This window comes from Podarcis cretensis, assembly GCF_951804945.1.
Source record: "Podarcis cretensis genome assembly, chromosome: 7".
NCBI lineage: Eukaryota > Metazoa > Chordata > Lepidosauria > Squamata > Lacertidae > Podarcis > Podarcis cretensis.
In genome coordinates, this window is record NC_137176.1 from 45,428,570 (window position 1) to 45,454,690 (window position 26,121).

Below are 26,121 nucleotides of genomic sequence, written 5' to 3' on the forward strand. Positions count from 1 at the left end.
TTATAATTAGATAGATTGTGCTGGGGGGGGAGGGAGTCCTGACTGATGTCTCAAGGTTACCTCACCCTGAAAACCTGGTTGCAAAAAAGAGACCACTAAGGAGGTCAAACCAGTTAGAATGGCAGATTCCCTTCTATTGGGAGGATGAGCTGTTGCATAAATAAAGTGATGGTCAAGTACAGGTGATAATTGCGAGAGGAGCTAATAGCGGGTGAGCCATCTGAAAAGGAGAATGTCTTCTCCACTCCATGCCAAGGGTGCAAGGGACCCTAGCTACATCTGCATGTACACTTGTAATCAGGGAGTTTTGTGAATTGTTCCAGCTTTATGCCCCATGCAAAATTCTGTTCAAAGTTTAGTTTTACTTGCTGAGAGATGATTCGTTTTCCATAGGTTAGATAAACAGCAGCATAAATAGTAGCATTATCTCAATATAAGGTAAAAAGTGAAGATATTATTGCCAATAAATGCAACTTCATCCAAGAGATCCCCTTTATGGACATAGAAAGCTACTCCTACCTTGTGAACTGTTTAGCTGTAGCTAAGAAATGGCTAAGAAAGCTGGAAATGCAGAACCAAAAAAATAAATGTCATTACTCAATTTTGATTTCCACTAGCAATTTAGGCAGTGGAATAAAGTGATGGAGAAACACATATTTCATGCCTGTCTGCCACAGGAATAACTAATTAGGCACAATGTGTAGAGCTAATTATGGAAATGATTATGGCTGGATACAAAAAGTCTGAAATACTCACAGCTGGTTGTATATTAGAAGGAAATCTTTCCTCTGGAGAACTTACTGGAAGCTCAATCTTGCTAGTATTTTTTTCTGCCAGCTCTTGACAACCCCAAATAATAATCTGATCCTCTAAGTTCCCACACAGACTTTTGAGTGAACTTTCAAACAAGGGATATATCAGGTGTTTGGATGTGCTGGTTCAGTATGCTCAATGAAATGACAACGAAACTGTAGGGCATACTATATAATATATAATGTGACTTGCATGAATGTACATCACATAGGGTGGCCATGTGCTCTACTTTACAGAGGACAGCCCTCTGTTTGAAGAAGACTTCCATTTGAAGGCTTGTCTGGTCTACGTCTGGTTAAAAGATAATCATAAGAAGAAAAGCAGGGGCCTTGATGTTGTCCACCAGCAGTTAGCACCTGGAAAGCTGGCTGAAAAGGCCTTCAGATTACCTGACCTCAATCTTCCTCACCATGGTGGATGTCAGTCCACAACACAGCATCATGGGTTGTCCATGTGCAGTAGGAGCCAGAAAATACCCCCAAAGCACTGATGATGACAGTAACAACAAAGCTAATCTGCAAAAGCAATGGAACTCTTCCCCACACCAGAGAGCCTGAAATTAACAGCACCTGGACAACAGACTGAAGAGACACACTGGTAACATGGTCATAATTATTTATATTTTTGCACCTATAAATTTGCAAACTTTGTGCAAATCTGTGTCCTCCCTTCCCTGCATTTTTATTATGCATTTCTTCCTTGTTGCTGATGTTGACTCCTCTTAGCCCTCAAGCATTCCTGGAGCAGAAGTACAATTTGCATGGCTGCAGCCCAGCACTACCAACAGTTTACACTTCTTACCTTGGGATAGAGTTGCAACTCTTTTTTTTTTTAATACATATTTATTAAAGTTTTTGAATAAAAATGCATAAATAAACAACATTACTTATATTATAACATAGTTTCATCACTTCTTTGGACTCCCCCACGTCTCCCGCTCGCACTTACATCGTTACAGAAAAAAAAATTTTCCAAGCAAAATACCCACTTGTTTAGAATCTTATCTCCGCTCATTTAAATAAAATCTAACAATTCTCCAATAAATTTATATTTTCCTTAATCTCACTTATCGTCAAAATCAGATCTAATTCAGTGGTAGGCCATTGTTTATGATCTAGCATCCTTCTTAACATTCAACCAAATTACAATATTTTTGTAAATAAATCTTGAATTTCCTCCAGTCCTCCTCAATCCTCTCCTCTCCCAGGTCTCGGATTCTACCAGTCATCTCGGCCAGTTGCATATAGTCCATCAGCTGCATCTGCCACTCTTCCACTGTGGGTAGATCTTGAGTTTTCCAACTCTTAGCGATGAGTATCCTTGCTGCCGTTGTTGCATACATAAAAAATGTTCGGTCCTTCTTTAACACCTTCTGGCCGACAATACCCAGAAGGAAGGCCTCTGGTTTCTTAGTGAAGGTATACTTAAATACCTTTTTCAACTCATTATATATCATTTCCCAGAAGGCCTTCACTTTAGGGCAAGTCCACCAGAGGTGAAAGAATGTACCTTCATGTTCTTTACATTTCCAACATTTATTATCAGACAAATGGTATATTTTGGCGAGTTTAACTGGGGTCATGTACCATCTGTATATCATTTTCATTACATTTTCCTTCAGAGCATTACATGCAGTGAAGTTCAGCCCAGTGGTCCACAACCTTTCCCAGTCCTCAAACATAATATTATGCCCAATGTCCTGAGCCCATTTTATCATAACCGATTTAACCATTTCGTCTTGTGTATTCCATTTTAACAGCAAGTTATACATTCTTGATAATACCTTAGTCTTTGGTTCTAACAATTCTGTTTCCAACTTCGATTTCTCCACCTGGAACCCTACCTTTTTATCATTTTTAAAGACTTCTTTAATCTGAGCGTAATGTAACCAGTCTCGCACTTTATCCTTCATTTTCTCCAAACTCTGCAATTTCCAATTGTCTCCATCTTTTTCTAATATTTCCCAATATTTTGGCCATTTGACCTCCATATTGGGGTTTTTTCGGGCCTTAGCTTCCAGTGGTGAAAGCCACCTTGGAGTTTTATTCTCCAATAAGTCTTTATATTTTGTCCAGACATTAAACACTGCTTTTCTGACAATATGGTTTTTAAAGGCCTTATTGATTTTAACCTTATCATACCTTAAGTATGCATGCCAACCAAAAGCATTGTTAAAACCTTCCAAATCCAATACATCAGTGTCTTCGAGAAGTAGCCAGTCTTTTAGCCAGCAGAAAGCTGCGGCCTCATAGTACAACTTTAGGTCTGGCAGGGCAAAGCCCCCTCTTTCTTTCGCATCAGTTAATATCTTAAACTTAATTCTGGGCTTTTTGCCCTGCCAGACAAACTTAGAAATGTCTCTCTGCCACTTCCGGAAGCACTCCGTCTTGTCCACAATCTGTAGTGTTTGAAACAAAAACAACATTTTTGGCAATACATTCATCTTAATAGCAGCAATTCGGCCTAACAAAGAAAGTTTCAATTTTGTCCAACTGTCTAAGTCTCTTTTAATTTCAGACCAACATTTTTCATTTTTTTTTTTTTTGGTACCCCTGCCCGTACGGGCCAGTCTTGACAAACTCTGGGGTTGTGCGCCCATCTCACTTAAGAGGCCAGGGGCCAGCGCTGTCCGGAGACACTTCCGGGTCACGTGGCCAGCGTGACATCGCTGCTCTGGCGAGCCAGAGCCGCACACGGAAACGCCGTTTACCTTCCCGCTGGTAAGCGGTCCCTATTTATCTACTTGCACCCGGAGGTGCTTTCGAACTGCTAGGTTGGCAGGCGCTGGGACCGAGCAGCGGGAGCGCACCCCGCCGCAGGGATTCGAACCGCCGACCTTTCGATCAGCAAGTCCTAGGCACTGAGGCTTTAACCCACAGCGCCACCTGCGTCCCATTAACATTTTTCATAGTTATCCTTAAAAAGACTCAGATTTTTTGCTGTTATGTTTACCCCTAGGTACTTTACTTTTTTAACCACAGTTAGTTCTGTCTCTCTCTGAAACCGTTCTGACTCTGTATCTGTCAAATTTTTTCCCAGCACCTTAGTTTTCTGTTTGTTTAATTTAAATCCCGCCACCCGACCAAAGTCTTGAATCAATTGTAACATAGAGTTGCAACTCTTATTAGGGGTGAGTGTGTTCCTTCATGCTATCAGGCTATTTCCCAGGGCATGAGTGTATGATCAACATGCCAGCCACACACTGGCCTCCTTGGTTCCAGCAAACAGTCATTTTCCATCACAGGGATTTCATGAAATTAACCGCTATTAACAGGTCAGATTTGATTCTTTTGAATCTAACCATTGTTTCCATCTGCAAGTCATCAAATTAAATCATAGTTGGATTTGGCAGGATTCCCAGTTTTATATATATATAAAAGGGGGCCATTAGAGTAAATCGCTTTAGTCAAACTATTCATGTAGTTCACTATTCTTTTTAAAGAGAGGGAGAGAAAGGAAGAAAGGAAAGAGGGGGTTGTTGGAGGGATTTTATTTAAGAGCCGTTTATATTTGCTGAGAATATTAACTTTTTTCTTTTAACATCAAAACTCCATAGAAGTCTCCCTTGATCCAGAATCATTCTAGATCCATAATCTCTCTGTAATGGTTCTAGGGGTTGCTTGTGCGTAAATCGGCACCACGCTTGGCTGGGTTACCTGGGTGAACCCTTTCTGTCCGGACAGCCACTCATCCGTGGCTGTCTCAATCGCTGGCAGAATCCGTCAGTGGGCGTTTCTTGAACTTCTTCTAGCAAAGAAGCTCTTTGACGCCTAGTCTCTGCCTACTCTCCCTGCGTGGAAGCCTTCTGCGCAGGGAGGGTGTGGGCAGCGGAGGACCCGTGCTCTCCCCGCTGGTCTCCGGCGAGGAGTCATGGAGCCCCCTCGCCGATTCCCCCATCTGCCCCCCTTCTCCACTGGTGCTATACTGATTTCCTTCCCCAGAAGATGGGCTGCCTCTCTCCCTCCTGGGACGCTCTCCGGAATCCCTCTGGAGCCCTCCCTCCTCCTCTGGCTCCAATGGCAGTTCCCTGACACTCTCCATAGAATATGAACTTACTTTTTGCTTTTAGTATTCTTCTTTTGGGTGTCATTTTGGGTATTATTCTGGGTGTTACTCTTATTTGGGTACTTATTATTCTATGCTGCACAATCTTACAGGGTGCAGGTGGCAGGGCACCCACTATGACTGGCTCACACCACCTCATGGGTGGCCTGGCCTTGCCAAGCTGCCTTGGACTCTTAACGCCACTTCACATCCTCAACTCCAGCTGAGAAGTCTTTTGACACCATGCATATGCCCCTCCACAATACTATTGGATAACATATGACACAAGTGCTCCATGCAGAGGGTCAGGTGTGCATAGCCTTGATTTGTGCAAATTTCCCCCCTTCCCCCCGCACCCTTTTTAAAGGGTGGATAACTTCACAAATTGGACCAACATTTTAGAAGACTGGAGGTAATCCCATCTCTCACCCAAAAAGTGGCAGGTGCCCCCAGGTCTTCCAATGAAATGGGATCAGAGCACCTGTCACTTTTGGGGGGATAAGAACGTCAGAGTCTGGCAGAGCAAGCCAATGGCCCATCTCGTCCAGCATCCTGTTCTCACAGTGGCCAACCAGACGGCTGTAGGAAACCCACAAGCAGGACCCAAACACAAGACTTCTCCACCCCTATGCTTTCCAGCAACTGGTATTCAGAAGCATTACTGATTCTGACTATAGAGGCAGAGCACCCTCTGTTCTGCTCATGTTCACAACACTACGGGTGCCATATTGGGAGCAGGTTTCCATACTTATGCCCCCTGTGGGATTTGTACATCCAGTCACAGGACCTTACATAATTTCTATCCTGTCATTTCACCTTCTATCTTTGGCATCAATTTTCACCAAAAACCTCTTATGTCCATGTGCCATGGTCCCGATCCTGGTCAGGCCCTGTACTAACGGCAGAGGTTTCTTCTTGTATCTCTGATTAGGTTGTTGGACTTTCTTACTTCGAGTGTACATCAAAATTCTCATTGCATCTCCCTGTTAACGTGTGCCTTGAACTGTTTCTAAGCAGACACGACTTCTACAGGCACTGTTTGTAAATGGAGTTCTGGGTGTGGCTCCGAAAGCTGAACGGTACCATTTTATGAAGCAGAGCATTATGTTGTAAAGACAGCAGACTGGCAGGCAGGCCTATACAGGGCTCTGGTTGCTATGGTTATAGAAAGGATTGTATTTATTCAACACAAACTCACCAGGTCTTAATAATAAAGCAACACCAAACTAAGTTTTTCACTTGTTGTAATGATTGGAGAGTCCAGCACCAGAAAGAACGAAATTGCCCAAGATTATAAAATCTGCCTTTCTCCTTCCCTTTCTGTGAATATATAATACTGCATCCTTGTTATCCCATTTAGTTCGCTTGCCATTTCAACCGTCTCTTGTTTTGAAATGCAGCATTTGACAACACTGGCTGACCCACTGCCAAATGGCTGTGGTGGCTGGAAATGATGAACCAGAAGGTGGCTGCAAAAAGTAATGCAGCAAAGATGGTGTCTTTTGAAAATGGATCCACAATATTCACTGTTATCAGCCTCAAACTCTGGTAATTAACTGAAATAATCATAGGTCATTATGCCACCACTAATTACTCTTTTCGCCATAGTTACGTTTTACATTAGAACGCAAGAGCTCTGCTGGGTCAGGCAAAAGACCCAGCTTGTCCAATATCCTGTTTCCAATCAGATGCTTCTGGAAATCCCAGAAGCAAGACACAATGAAGGTATCAGGCTTCTCTCTTGCTACTGCTCCACAGCAGCTGGCATCCAGTGAGATTTCCTCTGAACCTGGAGGTTCCATACAGCCATCATGACTAGTAGTTATTGATCTGCCACCAATTTATCTAATTTCATTTTAAAACCATGCAAACTCATGACCACCACATCTTGTGGCAAAAAGTTCCATACATTAATTGTGCACTGTGCAAGGAAGTAGGACAGAGGCATGTGTGAATCTCCTGCAGATCAGCTTCTTTGGAAACACTAAGTGCCATATTCTGAGACGCATAAAAATTATTTCTATTCACTTTCTCTCACCATGCATAATGTTAGAAACTACTATCATGTTCCTCTTTAATCAGCTTTAAAAACTAACTAACTAACTAACTAACTAGCTCCAAACATTGTAACTTTTTATTTATTTATTTTTTAAAATAATATTTATTAGCCGTTTAAAGATTACAAAAGAAAAGAAAAAGAATTAAACAAGACAATACAATACAATACAAAAACAAAACAAAAACACCACACAACCCAAACCCTAAAACATGAATCAACCAAACAAAACAAAAACAATTAAAATAATTTTGATATCATAACTTTCATTCACTTGTTTCAGCGACCTCCTCACACCTCCCTTTTTGTATTCCACTTCAATTAGCTGTTTCAGCAATTCCTTTCCATCTTCCTCTGTTTTCTGTCCTGTAATTTATCTTAACATATTCTAACCTTATTTTTTCCCTTTAATACATTTACAATCTGTCTGTACCTAATTCCTTATAACATTTCTGCTAAAGCCATATAACTTCATTCCATCATTTTTCTAACATTCATTAATTTTACAATATTTCTGTAAATAATCTTTAAACTTTTTCCAGTCTTCTTCCACTGACTCTCCTCTCCCTGGTCTCGGATTCTGCCAGTCATTTCCGCCAGTTCCATATAGTTCATCAACTTCATCTGCCATTCTTCCCGGGTGGGTAAATCTTTTGTCTTCCAATACTTCGCGATGAGTATTATTGCTGTTGTTGTTGCATACATAAAGAAAGTTCTGTCCTTCTTTGGCACCAATTGGCCGACCATGCCCAGGAGAAAGGCCTCTGGTTTCTTCAGGAAGGTATATTTGAATACCTTTTTCATTTCATTAAAAATCATCTCCCAGAATGTCTTAATCCTTGGGCATGTCCACCAAAGATGAAAGAATGTACCTTCACAAACATTGTAACTTTTTAAAGTTGTCTTTAGGGTGAACACCTCTATGTTACAAAATTCCTTTATTCTCTTCCCAGATGCTTGTTGTTGTTGTTTAGTCGTTTAGTCGTGTCCGACTCTTCGTGACCCCATGGACCAGAGCACGCCAGGCACTCCTGTCTTACACTGCCTCCCGCAGTTTAGTCAAACTCATACTGGTAGCTTCAAGAACACTATCCAACCATCTTGTCCTCTGTCGTCCCCTTCTCCTTGTGCCCTCCATCTTTCCCAACATCAGGGTCTTTTCCAGATGCTTAGATATAGGTAAAAAAAACCTCCAAGGTGGCTTTACACACTTAATCTGTTACTTCTTAACATACAGGTACGTCAAATTTTTCCCCCACCCAACCACTTTATGATCCCCACCCAAAGATAAACTGGTGGGTTGTATCAAACATTCCAATGTATGTTTGTAATCAAGGAATAAATAGACCAGGACACCCAAATTACAGGTGATGGGCACTTCAACACAGTGAAGAGGTGAGGTGTTCAAGACAGCCAGAAGAAGAAAGGTGCAAGAGGGTAGCCATATTTTCCATGGTCAAAAGTAACCAAGTCAGAAATTTGCAACCTATATTGGGGCAGAATTCAACGAATGATTTCTGTCAATGGAATCCCTGTGCAAGAAACATTCCCCCATCTCCTCCCCTCAGGCACCCCCTGCTCCTCCCCAATTGGTCAAGGCAGGAGATCAGGAGAATCCTTGGAGTGACACATCTGGTGAGAAGATGAGGAGGGGGATTGTTCCAACTCGCAAACCAAAATGCTTACCCTGATGAAACAATCACCTTAGCATAATATTTAATTCCTCTCTTGGTTTCCTGATATGTTTAGATGAAACATGAAACACATATACCTGTATTTCTGTAGGCTATAGGCACGAACATGCTAGGTTTTCTGTATTCCTCCTAGCACAAGTGTTACTTGCTACGATGCAAAAGAAATGTATTCCAAGATCTATGGTGTCAGTGGCCTTAGGCTTGCGTCGTAAGTGCACAATGTTATCTTTAAAGACAGAGTGTAGTAATACTAATGCCAATTCTCCTAAAGAAAATTAGATCTCAGTTATGGTCCTATCTGGGGAAGTATTCAAATATCATATCACCACAATATTATTACTCTAACATGTACATCCCAAGGTTGCTTGTCTCATTACTAGTATTTTACATAAAATATGTATTTTAGTGTTAATGTGAAATATAAATGAGTAATAAGACAAGCTGCAGGGAAACAAAAGAACTCCAACTCTGCCTGTGTTTGCCAAGATGCAAAAGCCCAAGAAGAAATGATACTAATTTTCTCTGTCTTGAGGATTTAAGAAATTCTATTTAAATAGAAAGGTTTGCTTTGAAATGTGTATCACTTTTACACATATAGTTATAAAGTGTTGGGGAAGTGGGGAGCCAACAAAATAAGCCTGCCTAATTTGCAACAATATTATTCCATATTATTATATTATATATATATGAATATATTATATATATTGCAACAAAGGTTTGTCACAAGGTCAAATAAAAACAACCCCCAAAAGCCAAGTTGTTAAATTCTTTAGACAAATTAGTAGCATTAACCCTGAGATTTTACAAGACTGATTCTAAAAGAAAAAACATTGCATATTATTATTAGACTTCACATTAGGTCTGAGGAATCTCAAGCCTGGGAACAGGTAATAGCCCTTTAGGCCCCAGGCATTCTCCTCAGGCCATACTTCTCACTAGCTCTGCTCTGCACCCTTCTCAAGTGCTTTTGCCTGGCTGGAGTGTGTTTCTGCACATGAGAATGCCACTTGCTTGCCTGGAAAGAGGATGGAAAGATGTGTGCATAGAAACTGTGGATTTTTGCTTGGTTTGAATGTGGCCTACCTTGGCATGCATACTTATGGTATGACAAGGTTAAGATCAATAAGGTCTTTAAGAACCATATTGTCAGGAAAGTAGTATTTAATGTCTGGACAAAGTACAAAGACTTATTGGAAAACAAAACTCCGAGGTGGCTTTCACCTCTGGAAGCTAAGGCCTGAAAAAGACCCAATATGGAGGCCAAATGGCCAAAATATTGGGAAATATTAGAAAAAGATGGAGACAATTGGAAATTGCAGAGTTTGGAGAAAATGAAGGATAAAGTGCGAGAATGGTTACATTACGCTCAGATTAAAGAAGTCTTTAAAAACGATAAAAAGGTAGGGTTCCAGGTGGAGAAATCGAAGTTGGAAACAGAATTGTTAGAACCAAAGACTAAGGTATTATCAAGAATGTATAACTTGCTGTTAAAATGGAATACACAAGACGAAATGGTTAAATCGGTTATGATAAAGTAGGCTCAGGACATTGGGTATAATATTATGTTTGAGGACTGGGAAAGGTTGTGGACCACTGGGCTGAACTTCACTGCATGTAATGCTCTGAAGGAAAATGTAATGAAAATGATATATAGATGGTACATGACTCCAGTTAAACTCGCCAAAATATACCATTTGTCTGATAATAAATGTTGGAAATGTAAAGAACATGAAGGAACATTCTTTCACCTCTGGTGGACCTGCCCTAAAGTGAAGGCCTTCTGGGAAATGATATATAATGAGTTGAAAAAGGTATTTAAGTATACCTTCACTAAGAAACCAGAGGCCTTCCTTCTGGGTATTGTCGGCCAGAAGGTGTTAAAGGAGGACCGAACATTTTTTATGTATGCAACAACGGCAGCAAGGATACTTATCGCTAAGAGCTGGAAAACTCAAGATCTACCCACACTGGAAGAGTGGCAGAAGCAGCTGATGGACTATATGCAACTGTCCGAGATGACTGGTAGAATCCGAGACCTGGGACAGGAGAGGGTTGAGGAAGACTGGAGGAAATGCAAGATTTACTTACAAAAATATTGTAATTTGGTTGAATGTTAAGAAGGATGCTAGATCATAAATAATTGCCCACCACTGAATTAGATCTGAATTTGACGTTAAGTGAGATTAAGGAAAAGATAAACTTTTTGGAGAATTGCTAGGTTTTTATTTAAATGAGCGGAGATAAGATTGCAAACAAGAGGGTAACTTGCTTGGAAAAATTTTTTTGTAACGATGTAAGTGCGAGCGGGAGACGTGAGGGAATCCAAAGAAGTGACGAAATTATGTTATGATATAAGTAATGTTGTTTATTGTTCATGCATTTGTATTTAAAAAACTTTAATAAATATGTATTAAAAAAAAAATGAATGTGGCCTACTATACAAAGCTAAGTCCCACTTGTTTCTTTGCCACTTTGCTTTTGACTCTGCTTATCTTCCCCATCATGGCTGCACCCACTTTTTGATGAAATCATGGAAGCCAAGACCCAAGTTTGGGGAAAGTACTCTTTGGAGAGAAAGCCCCGGCAGCGATTTAACATAGCAAAACATGCAGCAAAGAAAGGTGTGGAAATATAGGCTGCAAAACCTTTAAAAGGTGTCCTTCTAGTGAATCCCAAAATATCTCCTTTTAAAAGCTGTTTCCCAGATATCCCACTTCCTTAGCATAGAAATAGACCACACATTCGGAAAGCCATAAAATGGTTTACTACCAAAAATTCTTCAAAGGTCAGATTCATGTGCTTTTCCATACAGCAGTCAGGAAAGATGCACAGGCAGTAAAACAATGCGTAGATACAAAAGGTAAAGGTTTCTAAATTATTGATAGAGAAAAAGAAATGCTCATTTCAGACTCCATTCTATTTGTTTAGCTATGGACATCCACAACTATTTCAAAAAGCAGAAAACAGCTAGTGAGCCCAATAGCAACCAACGTGTCTGCCTCAAACGAGACAAAAATATCCAGGTACAGGCAGGAGCAAGGCAGGAGAATATCCCAGATGACAATACTGAGACGGCATTCTGGACTGTACCACTTGAATGACAGGGAAAGCTAGATACAGGGAACTACATATTGAAAGTAAATATTCTATCAAATGTGTTAAAATTCGAGCTGCTTATGGGTCTCAGGAAGTGAGAAAGAAGGGAGATGGAATGAGATGTGTTCAGTCTGGTGGGTTCCAATTAGTTATCTAAGAACTATGTTCTGAAGTGCTAACATTTCCAAAGGGTATTCAAAGGCAGCCGTATGTTGCAGCAATAATACATGGACATTCTCAAACGATGAATGACTGTGGTGAGATCAGCACTGACCAGTTAAAATTTCAGATCATGCCCTAAACGTGAAAAGTTTTTTTGTTTTTGTTTTGCCCCCGATGTCGCTTGGTCATCTAAATACAGCAATAGAACATCCAGTGTGGATCTGAAGGCCTTTAAGAGACAGTTTGTCAGAGTCCAATCTCAGAGAATAGGAACTGTTCCCTGTACATAGGGAAGCTGGAATACATATAAAGTGCTGTGATGCCTTTGGTTTAGCATTCTAATAGGCCTCTTTCCACATTGAGAAAGTACAAATATTGTCTCTCTCAGAACAATGGTGGCTGCAGATATTATGTAGCACTGACCTAAATTTGTGTTAAAATGTCTTCTTCAGAACATCTTGATGTAGTAATTCTTGCTGACAGCAGATGTAGATTTTTGCTCTGTAGAAACCCCCCCACCTGAATTTGTAATACACTTTATGCTAAATCTTGCTTGCCAAGATTCTGTGAAAAGTGTTAGATTTGATTAGCACTGCATAATTTTCTTCCCAGTTTGCCAGAAAGGAATTTACAGTATTCTGGACCACACTCTATCCTCCTTGTAGTCTGAATCTGTAAAAGAGATTTATATTGGGTGCCGGGAAAGGCTTCTTTGTGAGCAATGGAACATAGTCTCAAGGAAGGTTTGAAATATCTTTCCCACAAGTTCTAAGAAAAGGCTTTTTTTATTTGTCAGAAATTGCTTTTTCTAAGTATCCTAGGGGTCTGACTAGATAGTCCTTGAACCCCATTTTGACTCAGTGATTCTGTGTGGAGCTCTACTCATCTGTATGCCACGAAGAAGCAATGATAAAGATATAAATCTTAAAAATACAATCAGTGATTTTGATGATCATAAGCTTCTAGGTCAACATGACACGGCAATCATTTTGTTTCATTTGACTTACTCTTTTCTTAATGCATGTCAGGAGCAGATTAACCATTACTTTGATTTCATGTGATAATCCTATTACCATTTAAGGAGAGGAACCTAAAGTTACGTCAATTTCCTTCAGCGCAGATTCAAGTGTCCTTTATTTTTGATATAGCACATCCTCCCTTAATTCTATTGTCTGGATCAACTTGAAAACTTGATCACTGCTCTCTAGACAAGTGAGCTGATCAAGTGCAGGAAGCAGGTGGCTGAGATTCAGCTAATCATTTTTTTGCTGTTCTTCTTGCATTCATTCTCCCCGCTTCCTTTAACAAACTGTTTCAAATACATTTCCTTCTGTCACTTGCACTTCCTCTGAGTCATTGCACAATAAGCAAGAGAGGATTTTTCTTACACTTGGGTGCTCTCTGGGGCTACAAGATCAAAACATACTGGGTGGCATTCAATGCACTGCTCTTCCAAACATTCCATCTGCACAAGCACTGCATCTTGCCACATGGAATGATCGCCCCTCTTCCCCCCCACCCCTGTGTGCTGTTCTGGGGGCTCCCCAAACTTACTAAGCCAATTTCAGGGGTACAGGGGAGGAAAGGGGGAAAGACCTATCATGCAAGCAGACGTCCTTGCACAGGGCTTCTGCAGATGGACCACATTAGGTGAAGCCTACCCATAGCACTCATTGTATATCAGTGTTGTCCGGTGCCCATTGGGACTAGTAGAGTGAAAGGCAGGAAAACAAAAAGTAGGTGGATCCAGAGACAATGAAAGGTGGAACCACTGCCTGATTGGTTGTAAGTAAGAGGGCAGGCAGGTGGGTTGGGCTGAAAGCAAACTGAGGTTGGTGGGACAGTGCCCCATTCCCCTAATGGATCAGCCTGGTGCACTGTTGTTCCACCAATATATGGATTGATTGCTCGTTGGACCAAAGTGTCTCCAAACACCTTAAAGGATAAAAAAGCAACAACAAAAATCTGCTTTTTTTTTTAGGATCAGCATTCTTGTGTCACAATACATTTGTGATTTATTTATTTACCATATTGGCCTGAATATAAGTCTCACTTTTTTGCCAAATTCTGATTGTGGAAAGATAAAGTGCTTCTTATATCTGCAACCTTAGGGTATGCAGCCAGGAGTGCAGAACAAACAGCGCCAGGAGTGTGACAAAAGCAGTGCCCGCCCTTGGCATAGTCCCCCATCCTCTCCCCCAAGGCCAGGAAGAAGGGGGAGAGCGAGGCAGGGGAAAGGCTGCCAGCAATGCAGTGTGACTCCCCCCTCCCCCCACCCAGGAAGAAGAAGAAGAAGAAGAAGAAGAAGAAGAGGAGGAGGAGGAGGAGGAGGAGGAGGAGGAGGAGGAGGAGGAGTTTGGATTTGATATCCCGCCTTTCACTCCCCTTCAGGAGTCTCAAAGCAGCTAACATTCTCCTTTCCCTTCCTCCCCCACAACAAACACTCTGTGAGGTGAGTGGGGCTGAGAGACCTCAAAGAAGTGTGAATAGCCCAAGGTCACCCAGCAGCTGCATGTGGAGGAGCGGAGACGCGAACCCGGTTCCCCAGATTACGAGACTACCGCTCTTAACCACTACACCACACACAAGGGAGTGGCTTGTATTCAGGTATTTTTTCTTCTTCCCCCTCCAATTTTTAAGGCGTGGCTTATATTCAGATGTGGCTTATATTCGGGCCAATATGGTATTAGGGTGTTCTAGGATGCTAGGTTAGATCTTCAAGAAATTTCCTCATCCCTTAAAAAAACAATCTAAGGTATGAGTGCAACTTCACATAAATTCTGTGAAGGTACTGTGGATTTGATTAAAACCAGACTTTCCATTCATAAGTACAATCTGAGAATGAACATATCTCAAGAGAAAAGAAGGTGCTTCTTCTTCAGCAAACTTCTGAATAAAAATTGAAATTGTCATTTGTTTGAAAAGGACATCTATAACACAGAATCTGGTAGTCCTGAAGTGTATTTAAATTCCCTTCTAAAAATGCTGATGTTAAGTGACTTTGTATATATACAGCTATATTTATAAATATATACAGTGTGCATATATCAACTCATATTGAGAACTATTAAATTACAACTGCGTCTTATTTGTTCTTGTCTGTAGTTTCGCTCTCCTCTGCCCATCTGTTTATCAACATAGCTCCTTCTTTTCTCCAACCAAACAAATGTGGAACATTTTCTGGACGCTTGCTCATGTTTGTGTTTAAACCATTTTACATATCTCTTGACAGTTTGCTGTTTTTAAAGAATACCCTTGCATTAGTTTGGTTCCATTAAAATAACAGCATTGCCTTGAGGCCAGACTATAAATGTTCAGCACAAGTAGGGTAATATTTCTGTAAGACTTGTACTGTATAAACAAACTGTAGCAATCTTTCCATTTAAAAAAGCCATATGGAGGCTGCTGTGGGTCTTAGCATTTTTCATTCTCAGTACTGGGGAAGGTAAGGGTTCTCTCCCCCTAGAAACTCTGCTAAAAGTCTTTGCCCTTTGAAATCCCAATGAATCCTGCCAGGCCCATGCAGAACTCATTTGAGGCCCAGAGCCAGCAGTCTTGTTAGAAGCGGCTGGTGCCTAGTAGGGCCCCCAGCAGATTTGCCCTCCATGGCCTGGAGCAGGTGTACCTGGCTGCCCTCCCACCTCTGCATGGGCTTGGATCCTGCGATGCAACAGGAAGAACAGCTTGCACTGCACCAGAAGTGAGTCTTGGCTAGTGATTTGGCTCAGGGGTGAGGGGAGCCCACCCACTCACTGACCTTTCCCCCCTGGCTAGCAGGGGGGTTGCAATCACCTCCACGAAATGGATCTGGGGGTCCTATGTCCAGAATTTCATCAGTGGGATGTTGGAGGGCATGGACTTTGTTGGCACCATCCAGATACGGTCCCACTAATGCAGCCTACAACCCATATGTTGTTTTGGCAACATTTCCATTGGTGGGTGGTGGAGGTGTTACCAACAGCACTGTCAATGTTGCTACATGATCTTTCATTCTATCAGCACCCTTTTGCTTTCTGCTTAGATGCTGTAGTAGGACACAGGATTGCTATGTTGACATAACATAGAAACACAGGATCACCTACCTCTCGATTCTATTTGAGAGGTGGGGAATCTCCTCTTTCTCATCCTTCTTTCTTCTCCATGTCTACTAATTAGTTTTCCGCTTCCCCCACTAAAAGGTTAATTCAGACATAAGCAAACTCAAAAAATAATATTGAGTTGGCAGCTGATGCATCCAGCCAACTGTGCAATTACCATAGCAACCATACATTCTGTATCTACATTAGATATATTTGCCTTCTATTGGATATTAATGGTATTTATTTTTAAATATGTGAAAGAACATATGCAAAAGGATATTTTTAGCTTTTGTTACAGATATTGTATGTGCGCAAAACCTTTCATTTCTCTGAGACTACATGTTCACCCCACCCACCCGGAAAAAATAATGAAAAAGCCCCAGAAAGTATGATACTGGAGGTAACTTTAAATTTTTTGAAGTACACACACACACACACACACACACACACACAAAATGCACTCTGAATTGTCATCACTGAATGTATCAGCAAGGAATTTTTTTTAAGTTTAAATGATATTGTTACATTTTGAATGCAAAAAAGCTCAGACCAGCATTTTACCAGCTACCCTATGAAGAAGCATAGGCTGAAGAACAGTGACTTGTCCACAGTATGTGCTGAGTGGAGATATGAACCTGAGTTTCCATTTTCCCTCTTATGTAAGCTGCAGTAATGACACTGACTGCTTTCCACAAAGTCCCCAATTAATATATGAACCTGGCTGTTTGGCTCCCTATCCAAGGGAAATACATCACCTCAAAATGTGTACAGTATAGCAAAAAAAAGTAAGTCTAATAACCTTGGACCAGATTAGCCACATAATGCTTGGGCATGCCTGCTCATCAACTCTTTCAGTCTCACACTCACCATCTGCTCTTCTTGCTAAGGAAGAAAAGCTACCTCTTTCTCTTTGTTCTTTACCATCTGGGTTTAAATGACCAGGATTAAAATTGACTGCCTTTTTAAATCAACAACCTTCACGACTTGATTTGTTTCCCAGTGTCTAGACCACTTACAAAGGCCCTTTTGTAATGAGGGGAGAGATTATTCCATTCAAAACATCTTTCAGTTGTATAGAATGGTCAACAGTTCTTGCAGGACATGTGCATTTTGAAGCTATCAATGGAATTGTTCCTGGGGTTTGACAGGACAAAAATAAAACAACGATGTCGATGACGGGAACAATCCACCAGCAAATGGCACAGCACAGTTTCTTTCTTCCAAATGGAGCTTATGTCAAGCTTCTGCAAAAACCCCACTGAAACAAACAGGGTGTGCAGCCACAGTTCAAAATCCCACTGTTTTCAACAGGAAGGTCAGATAGTAAATACCTGGGGAAACTGCCATAGAAACTTATTGAGTGAGTGATGAAACTATAAGTAGTCATTTCTGTTAGAAAGCTGGTCTTCTGTTTATATGAAATCCAGCGACTGAGGGCTCAAGCAGACTTCCCTTTGTACTGTGGTTCTAGGCACAGGTCTGAATTTTAAAGCTCTGTGTCTGAATGGTTTTATTCATTTTTGTTCCAGTTCTTTCCCTGGGGAAAAACACATTTTACTGTTGAATTGGAGCAAAGAGCAATAAGGTTTTATGCAGACTGCCCGTTTCTCTGATTCAGTGGGCTTTCCCAGGAACCAAAAAAAAATAAAAGTAAAAATGCTTGGACATGGAGCTTTAAAGTGTAGAAAGCACAGTACAAAAGTCTGAATGAGTCCTGAGAATGCCAGAGATCTTGATGGATCAGCTGCAAATCCAGAAATATACAGACATTCTTGTGCATATGCCCTAATTTTTTATGTGTGCATCTATGTTATGTCTGTGATTCAATATGAAAATTGTTCTTTACAAATAGTAATAAAAAAAGGTTTGCAAAAGTTTACAAAAGTATGGAATTAATGAAGACACTCACACAGAACATTCAAAGAAGAAGAAGAGGAGGAGGAGGAGTTGTTTTGACTCGATATCCCTTAAGGAGTTTCAAAGCGGCTCACAATCTCCTTTCCCTTCCTCCCCCACAACAAACACTCTGTGAGGTGAGTGAGGCTGAGAGACCTCAGAGAAGTGTGACTAGCCCAAGGTCACCCAGCAGCTGCATGTGGAGGAGCGGGGAAGCGAACCTGGTTCACCAGATTACGAGTCTACCGCTCTTAACCACTACACTACAGGACAATCATAGCTGTTATAACATTACACTATATACAAAGTCAGAACAGTTTCTTTCAAGCTCTTTTGGATGCTAACTTATCTATTATATCATTACTAAGCCACACTTTACCATTTTCTGTGCAAAGAATGCTTAGATCAGACAACAGATCTTGGCAGGCATACCCTTCAACTGCCCCGAAAATGCCAGAACTGTCACAAAAACTCTTAAGTCATCATGGCTTCTCACTTTTTCATGCGGTGTCCCAAATTCCCAAGGGGCCTTCCCTTCAGTACAGTGTTTCATCGTGTTACTGGAAGTTCAGATCAACGCATCCCTCTAACACACTTCTTAGATGTATGCCTCCCACTTCCTCCCCACCCCCACCAAATATGGCATCACTTCCTGTTTTTATGAAAACAAGATCTGGGTCATTTCAAAGCCCTCAGGAAAGTTTTTCATCATCTTCCAGCTCCTCAGTTGGTTGGTCTCCCATAAAGAAAGCGGCAAGTGGGGGAGCGAAGGCCTGTCTGTGAGGCCTCTGCCATAGAGTATCTTTTGATTCCAAGTAGCTTTAAAGCCTCCACAAACTTTACTAGAAGTAGGTACGCCGTTGTGTAACTGTTATACAGTCATAGACTCATACCTCACATATTTAATGTTACTAAGCATCTGGGCCTAGATAGTAAAATCTGCCTGTTTTTTTTTTTTCTTTCTAAAAAGGGGTCAAGGCTCACCTAGATTACGAGGACCTGGGCTGCTGGTTGCTCAGCCTGTATGTAAATCTGGCATTGCCGGCAGTCCTCCTGCACAAGCAGATTCCCACATCTCAAGCAAGCAGACATCATCGGATGTCACCCACAATTCTCAGGCTGTTCCATTCTGCGGAGGAATCACACGCTCCAGACCTTCTCAGAGACATAAGCAGCAGCACCACTGAGAGCACCTTGAAATACTTAACTAGTGAGAGAGGCTGGAGAGTCAGGAAACCACTGTGGCAAAGGCAGGGTGGTGGGCCATTTTGCTACTAAAGAGGTTGACTGCTTTAAAAAGCAGAATAGGAAATGTATGACTGGAGGCAATTATCAGCTTTTTTCACTGTTAAGCTGGTATTTCCTGCAATTCACCCTCAGTGACTAAGAGCTTTCAAGAGCAGTTAGCAGCTACTTTAGAATCTAAGTGTGGGCAAGGTTAAGACCATTAGTACCTGTAGTCACTTAAGAAAATTAATTTCTTGTTCTGAGTGCAGCTGTGGGAGAGAGATATAGCACAGTCCGGCTGCTAAAGCATGGTAATCGCTGGGCTTTTTAAAAAATGGCAACCATTGTTTGCCCTATTTTGTTTTTGCCATCTTTTGAAAAACTATATATGTACTGCTGGAGAAAAACTGGAGCAAGAAACAGTGTGAACCAATTTAGAATGCATAACAACACTGGGGCGCTAATTATAATTTTGCCACAAGCAATTGTCAAAATCATAAAACTCCCAGTCTATCTGGTAGTGGGCAGCATTCTAGCATACAGGGATCTGGCAAAATCCACAGATGATAGTTGGCTTGCCCTGTTATTTGACTCTGCATTACACACTTACACACACATTTGAACGGAGTTGGGAGTACACACTTTAAAATGGTAAAACTGACCAAATAAAATTAACTGCTCCACCCCAAATCAGCTGCCTACAAACAAGCAAATCTGTGAATATTTTTACAAATGCACAATTTCCCCCTCCCTTTAATCCTCATATTCCCATTTTCATGTGCAACATACAACTTCATTTGGGGCAATTACTGTAAATGAAACAGTATAAAGTATCCTAGGGTAGTCAATCTCTATGGGGAAATGGTCCAAGGCACCCACCTTGAATAAACTGTTTGGGGGTTTTTTATAGAGCGAGTGTGGGAAACTGCAGTTTAACTGCAAAAGAGCAGAAGCAACCTTATTTGATAACAATAGATAATAGCTAAATAGAAAAATCTACTCCAGTCTGGAAAATTATTATTGCTTCATATCTAACTCTAGTTTAGTTTATTTCCAGTCTCATGGCAATTTGCAATTAGAATTTAGAGTATTAACAAAAATCTATAGAACATAGATTAAAGCAAGCCAGGCCTTTAAAATATTTTGAATAGATTTGAACTATGTTGTATCAAAATTCTTCAAGTGCCGTATTTTGATGTTAGCAATTTACAAACAGTCTTGATGCATCTTTATTGCAGTTTTGAGAGAGAAAAAGCAATTAGTATTGAACCTTCATTCTTGCAGTGGCCTGGTCCCTTTCACTTTTGCAATAGTCATATTAGCAGCTGTATTGAAAAGGCTAGGAGGTCATGATTTGGCCAGACTTGGAAGGTCTCAGGAATGGACCTTCTGGATTTTGTTAATGCCCACCACCATCAGTTACTATGCAGTTGTTTGTCTTGTGAAGGAAAAAAACCCCCAACCATTCTACAAACTGTACCAGTTGGGGGTTTTTTTAAGCATTGCCATGGTAGTTCTGTTTAAAACCTTTTATTTTCCGCAAAGTAATAAAAGCAATGCTTGCACTGGGAACAATATCTGCTTGGCTTATGGCTCTGAAGTGTTTCAAACCAAGTTGAGTTGCTGTTACATTCTGATAGATGCCAACAGAAAACAATGACGGGTATAGAGACTTCTTTCCTAAAGGTTTGGTTTGGTTAGGTTTAGGTGCAAAATCTCACTGCTATCAAGTTGTTGGGTACTTTTTTCTTTTTCGTATTTTTGTTGTTGTTGTTGTTGTTGGAGAGCAGCATTGTCAAATTTTGAGAAGTGTAATGTTTTAAGGATGGCTGAGTTTTCATTTGGGAAGGAGGAGTTAGGTAGGTACCAATCAAATTGTAATTTCCCCCCACATCCTGAGAGAGCTGAGGCCTTGTAGTTGACGCTTAATGGTTAGCACCTTGGACAGCAGACTGAGCAGGCACATGAATCACCTGGTCAGTGTCTCCCCCAATATGGTGAGGTGTACTGAATCTATATTCAAATTATAGTAATTTCTTCCAATTTTACAGCTACGCAGATAAATTAATGAATGCAAATTTCATGTGATTATATCTCCTCTTCTGAGCTTTTCATTTTAGTGATGCTCTTCCCCATTCTTGGTAGTGTGTAAGTAGCCACTCTACTTTGAGGGCCCATTTGGGTCAAAAGGCAGAAGAACCAAGACAGGATTCCAACAAAGTCATTGCATGAGTAGAACCCACGGAGCAGAATTGTGAGGAGGGTTCAGGGGAGCATAGGAGGAGGAGACAGAAGCTCTGTTGAGTGAGTAGAAGTTGTTCACTTGCACAATGACTTTGTTGGACACAAAATTAGATGCATAGACACAGAAGGAACCTCAAGGGGATATGCAGCCATCTGGAAGTTGGGATAGATACAGACTGTCCCATTCTGTGTCGTTTGTGCCATACTTTCATGCAGCATGTGAGCCTTTTTATGGTAATACAATTTTCTTGTGCCACTATATCAAGTTTGATGGTCTGTTTGTATCCTCCAAATGTATTGCTCAGCTGGATATTTCACAGCCATTACAATAGAATATCTGAAAACATTCCTTTAATCTGCCAGTCCTGTTGAGCATTTCCCTCATGGAACACTATACTGCTCTTAGCAATTTGGAGAGATCTGAATTTTCTGCAAATGAATGACATCTTTCATGGTCTCCCACATGCTAATCTGAGCTCAACAGAGCTCTGGAAGAAAGTTTTACAAAGAAAAGACCAAAGCTGCTGTATTGATCATGTTGCTTTTCTGCAGTGGTTGCAGCTTTGATGGTCTGTTAGATCACATCTTTCTCTAATCTTTACCAATAACTTCATAACAATTCAAATGAAACTGACAGAATCTTCTGGCATTCTTTGTGCTAGGCATATATCCCTCCTATTTGGGGGTAATTTTTGCTTTGTCTCTAAACCTCTCCCCCCCCCCACACACAAAAATTCCAACCCCTTGAAGACAAAGAATGTTTTAACAAAGTGCAGTGAGCAATACTATAATGTTGCCTTTATTTGTAACATAATATACCTTAAATTAGTAGTTGCCATTTCTATTATTGCTAATGTTTAAAGATTAAAGCCATTAACGTGCCTTCACAGGACATCTAAGAGTTGTGAGATAATTATTTCAGGAATTAGATGGTCTGCATCCTGTTGTAATACCACTGTGGCCATTTCCCATGGCAGAAAAGGAAATTAAATGTCTTTATTTAGCAGAGACTGAAAACTCATAAATGCCTGGTGCTATTTTCCTCAGGCTGAAAGAGAAGGATGGGGAGACTTTTTGCAGGATGCAAATCCCATAACACACATCTGGCTGCACTTAAATGGAAGAAGCTTTGGTGGTTGGAGAATTCCTGCTGGAATGCATACAGCAGGGAAATCAGGAACAGAATATTATTAAATACAATAACATAATTAATATTCAAGTTTGAAGCTTAGGTGTCAATTTTATGAAGTCCCGTACAAAACAGGTTCCACATATATATATCAAGATGCATACACACACACCAGTGCTAGTTCAGTTTGAACGAAGCTCACCAAACCACTTAATCTGTAAACTGAACTACACCTGAGAGTAGTTCCCCTAATTGTTGGGTGAATTAAAGGTGAATTAAATTTATTAAATACAACATGCCTGTAATTAAACAAAGGAAATTGTCCAGTATGTCCCATAATCATGCAGTTATCTTAATGTGTAGTTGACTCACAGGGGCCTGCTTCTGAGCATCTCCAGCTCCTCACCTGGACTGGGGAACAATGACTTTAGTATAAGCAGCAAAAGTCTTGTGGCATCTTTGAAGATTAACAGATTCCTGACGTCATAAGGTTTTGCAGACTAGAGTTCTGTTCCTCAGATGATGTCCGCAGAAGCTCATGACATAATACATTTGTTAGAGTTCATGGTGCCAAAAGATTCTTTGTTCAAATCCCAGCTCAGCCATGAAGTTCTCTAGGTGACCTTGGGCCAGTCTAAATCTATCATCCTAACGTTCTTTGCAGCGTTATTCTGAGGAGAGAATGGGGAGGAAGAGGAGTATGTTCACCATCTTGAGTTTCTTGGAAGGAAAGGTTGGATATCAGTATAATAGTAAAATAAATAAACATTGGCTTTGATGCAACAAAGAAACATGGCTGCCCCTCTGGAAATTGTTCGTTAATATAGTTAATCCTAATCTCTAAATTCTGTGAGATTCTTGATGTTTCTAATAAATATTTTTTACTTTTTTAAAAAATGCATATCCACTGCATATTTTTTCTTCTAATTCTGTTGTAACAAAGGCAGTGAGCTTACTGAGCAAGTACTGCATATGCCACTAGTCACATTTTAGCTTCTACAGTCAATCCACTGCCAGAAATGACATTTTTTCCATCACATCTTTGGCTTTTAATTCATTATGATTTCTGTTCACTACATTAATTAGTACAGAACTAATTTCTCCCAGCAGAGTGATTGTTTAATTGTTTCAAGAGCCTTCCCCCTTCCCATAAAAAGTAGTTTATGAAATTTCACAATTTAAGTGTGTTGTTAACTCTCTTTGCAATTTTAGTAAAAGCTTTAATGTTGTCCTTGGTGACATCACTGCACCACACAGCTTCTAACTTCTTCAAAACAATAATTGCTTGTTTCACTAAAAAAGGGAAGAAAGCTTTCCATAAAAGATAGAGTCCTCCCCCCCCCCCCGCATTTGTTTTTTGTTCTCCCTGGGGATGACCTACAAAGCATAGGATGTGATAGCATTTCAAGAAGGGTGATAGCTCTGCATTTTAAAGTGATCACATCTTAGGCAGAGAGATAAAAACTGCTGACAATGTCAAAAGCTTTAGCTTTTTCTCTTTGCCCTTTTATCTCTCCCAAATTATTTATGTAGGAATCGTAGCAAAAGCAAAGCTGTCTTTTTATCAGGGTTGGGGGTCGTTTTTTTATTGGTAGAATGCAAGAGAGAAAGGCATATTGGCAAAGCAACAGTATGGCCAATGTTTAAAATCTATGTCAAGTCTTCACTTTGTTTTTATTGCTGCTGGAGTAGTCAGAATTTTATGAAGCAGTGTTCATATTTCCGTCTCTCTAAGATGCCAAAAACGTAATGCTTTCATTGGCATCGTATTACCAACCATTTTGAGCATATAGATTAAATAAACATGTCAAATGATGTCATGACAAGGAAAGAAGATGTCATTGCAGACTGAAGGAAGGTTAGGTTTGAAAAAGTGGGAAACAAATTGCCATCAAAAGGTTAGGAGGTATTGCATGTGTCTGCATAATCAGGATCTCTAATGCTTAGGGGGGGGGGGAATGATCTGTGGCTGCATTGACTTCCTTGAAACACAACACTATTCAAACATTTCTTCAAGAACGGAATGATCACAATTGTATTTCAGTGGTGCAATCTTTAATTATCTAATAGAAATATGATGGGCAGTATGAACAAACGTAAGTCTTATGCTGTATGGACTCTCAGTGCCAAACTAGATATTAGGCACAGGCAAATGCATATAACATTCCCTCCCCCACAAGTTGTATGTGTGTTTCAAATGAAAAGCAGCATCAGAAGCACATGCAGAGAACTAGGAAGGGACGGAAGGAGAGCAAGGGCTCCTTGCCAAACATATTTCTCTTGAAAATTGTCCCAGCTTCTCCCTCTCCTATACAATGTGCTCACCCCACAAGGAACAATCATGAATGGGGAAACTGCAAGGATAGGATTGAGGAAGGGTCATAGCTCAGTGGTGGAACAGCTGCTGTGCATGTAGAAGGTCCCAAGTTCACCCTTTGGCATATGTATGTTTTAAATGAGTTTATTTATTTTAAGTTGTACTGTTTAGTATTTTGGTTGCTGCCCTGGGCTCCTTTGGGAGAAAGGGCAGGATACAAATTTAATAAGCATAAATCAAATGAACTTCCATGTAGAGCTGGGAGAAACCCCTGTCTAAAATCCTGGAGAACTGGTGCCATTCGGGGTAGGCTGCCATTAAGGCTGCTGCTTCTTATTCTTCCATTTCCCTAGGGACTTCAATAAACTAGCATCTGGCAAGGACTGCTGGGGAAGTGAACTACGTATTTGGCGGAAGATAGTCAGGTGGGGGGAGCTCCTCCTCATCTACTATATAAAGATGGTGCCTAGCAAGGGTGTGAACCCAGGGGCTCTTGTCATGTGGCTCTCAGCTGATGGCCAGCAGTCGGGGCATAAAGTGAACAGAGTATTGACAGATGTTAATTCAGGCAGGATGTATATGGATAGGAAAGATAAATGGCTCTAATATGGTCGTGGTGCCCAAGGCATGGATAGCCATGTGGGCATGTTGGGAGTTCAGCTGAAACTTACTTGGCTTTGCTTACCTCCTGGTGGCTGTGGTTTGAGTGTTTTTGAGCCTGGAGCCTGTTTTGTTTTATAGCGCTGATTTTGTGGTTTCATCATCAGTATTGACATTGCCGCTATTTCACCATCATCTTAGTTGTGTTCTGTGATTTGTAATATGGTTTTATTTAATTTTTATGTAAACCACTTTAAGGTCATTTGCGACTAAAAGCGGTATATAAGCATATAAGCTTCTAATTTAATGAGATGTATGTATCTGCCACAACATTGTGTTTTCCTGGCTGTTAGTGTGCTATTTTCCCTCCACTATTGGACTGTCTTCACTTAAATATATGTCAGTAAGAGTGTATGTGGGATGTGGGTTGGCGCTGTGGTTTAAACCACTGCTCTGCTTGGACTTGCTGATCGGAAGGTCGGCGGTTTGAATCCCCATGACAGGGTGAGCTCCCATTGTTTGGTCCCTGCTTCTGCCAACCTAGCCGTTTGAAAGCACGCAGTGCAAGTAGATAAATCGGTACCGCTCCGGCGGGAAGGTAAATGGCGTTTCCATGCGCTGCTCTGACTTCGCCAGAAGCAGCTTAGTCATGCTGCCCACATGACCTGGAGAAACTGTCTGTGGAAGCAGGCAAATGCCAGCTCCCTCAGCCTGTAAAGCGAGATGAGCACCACAATCCCAGAGTCATTTGCAACTGGACTTAG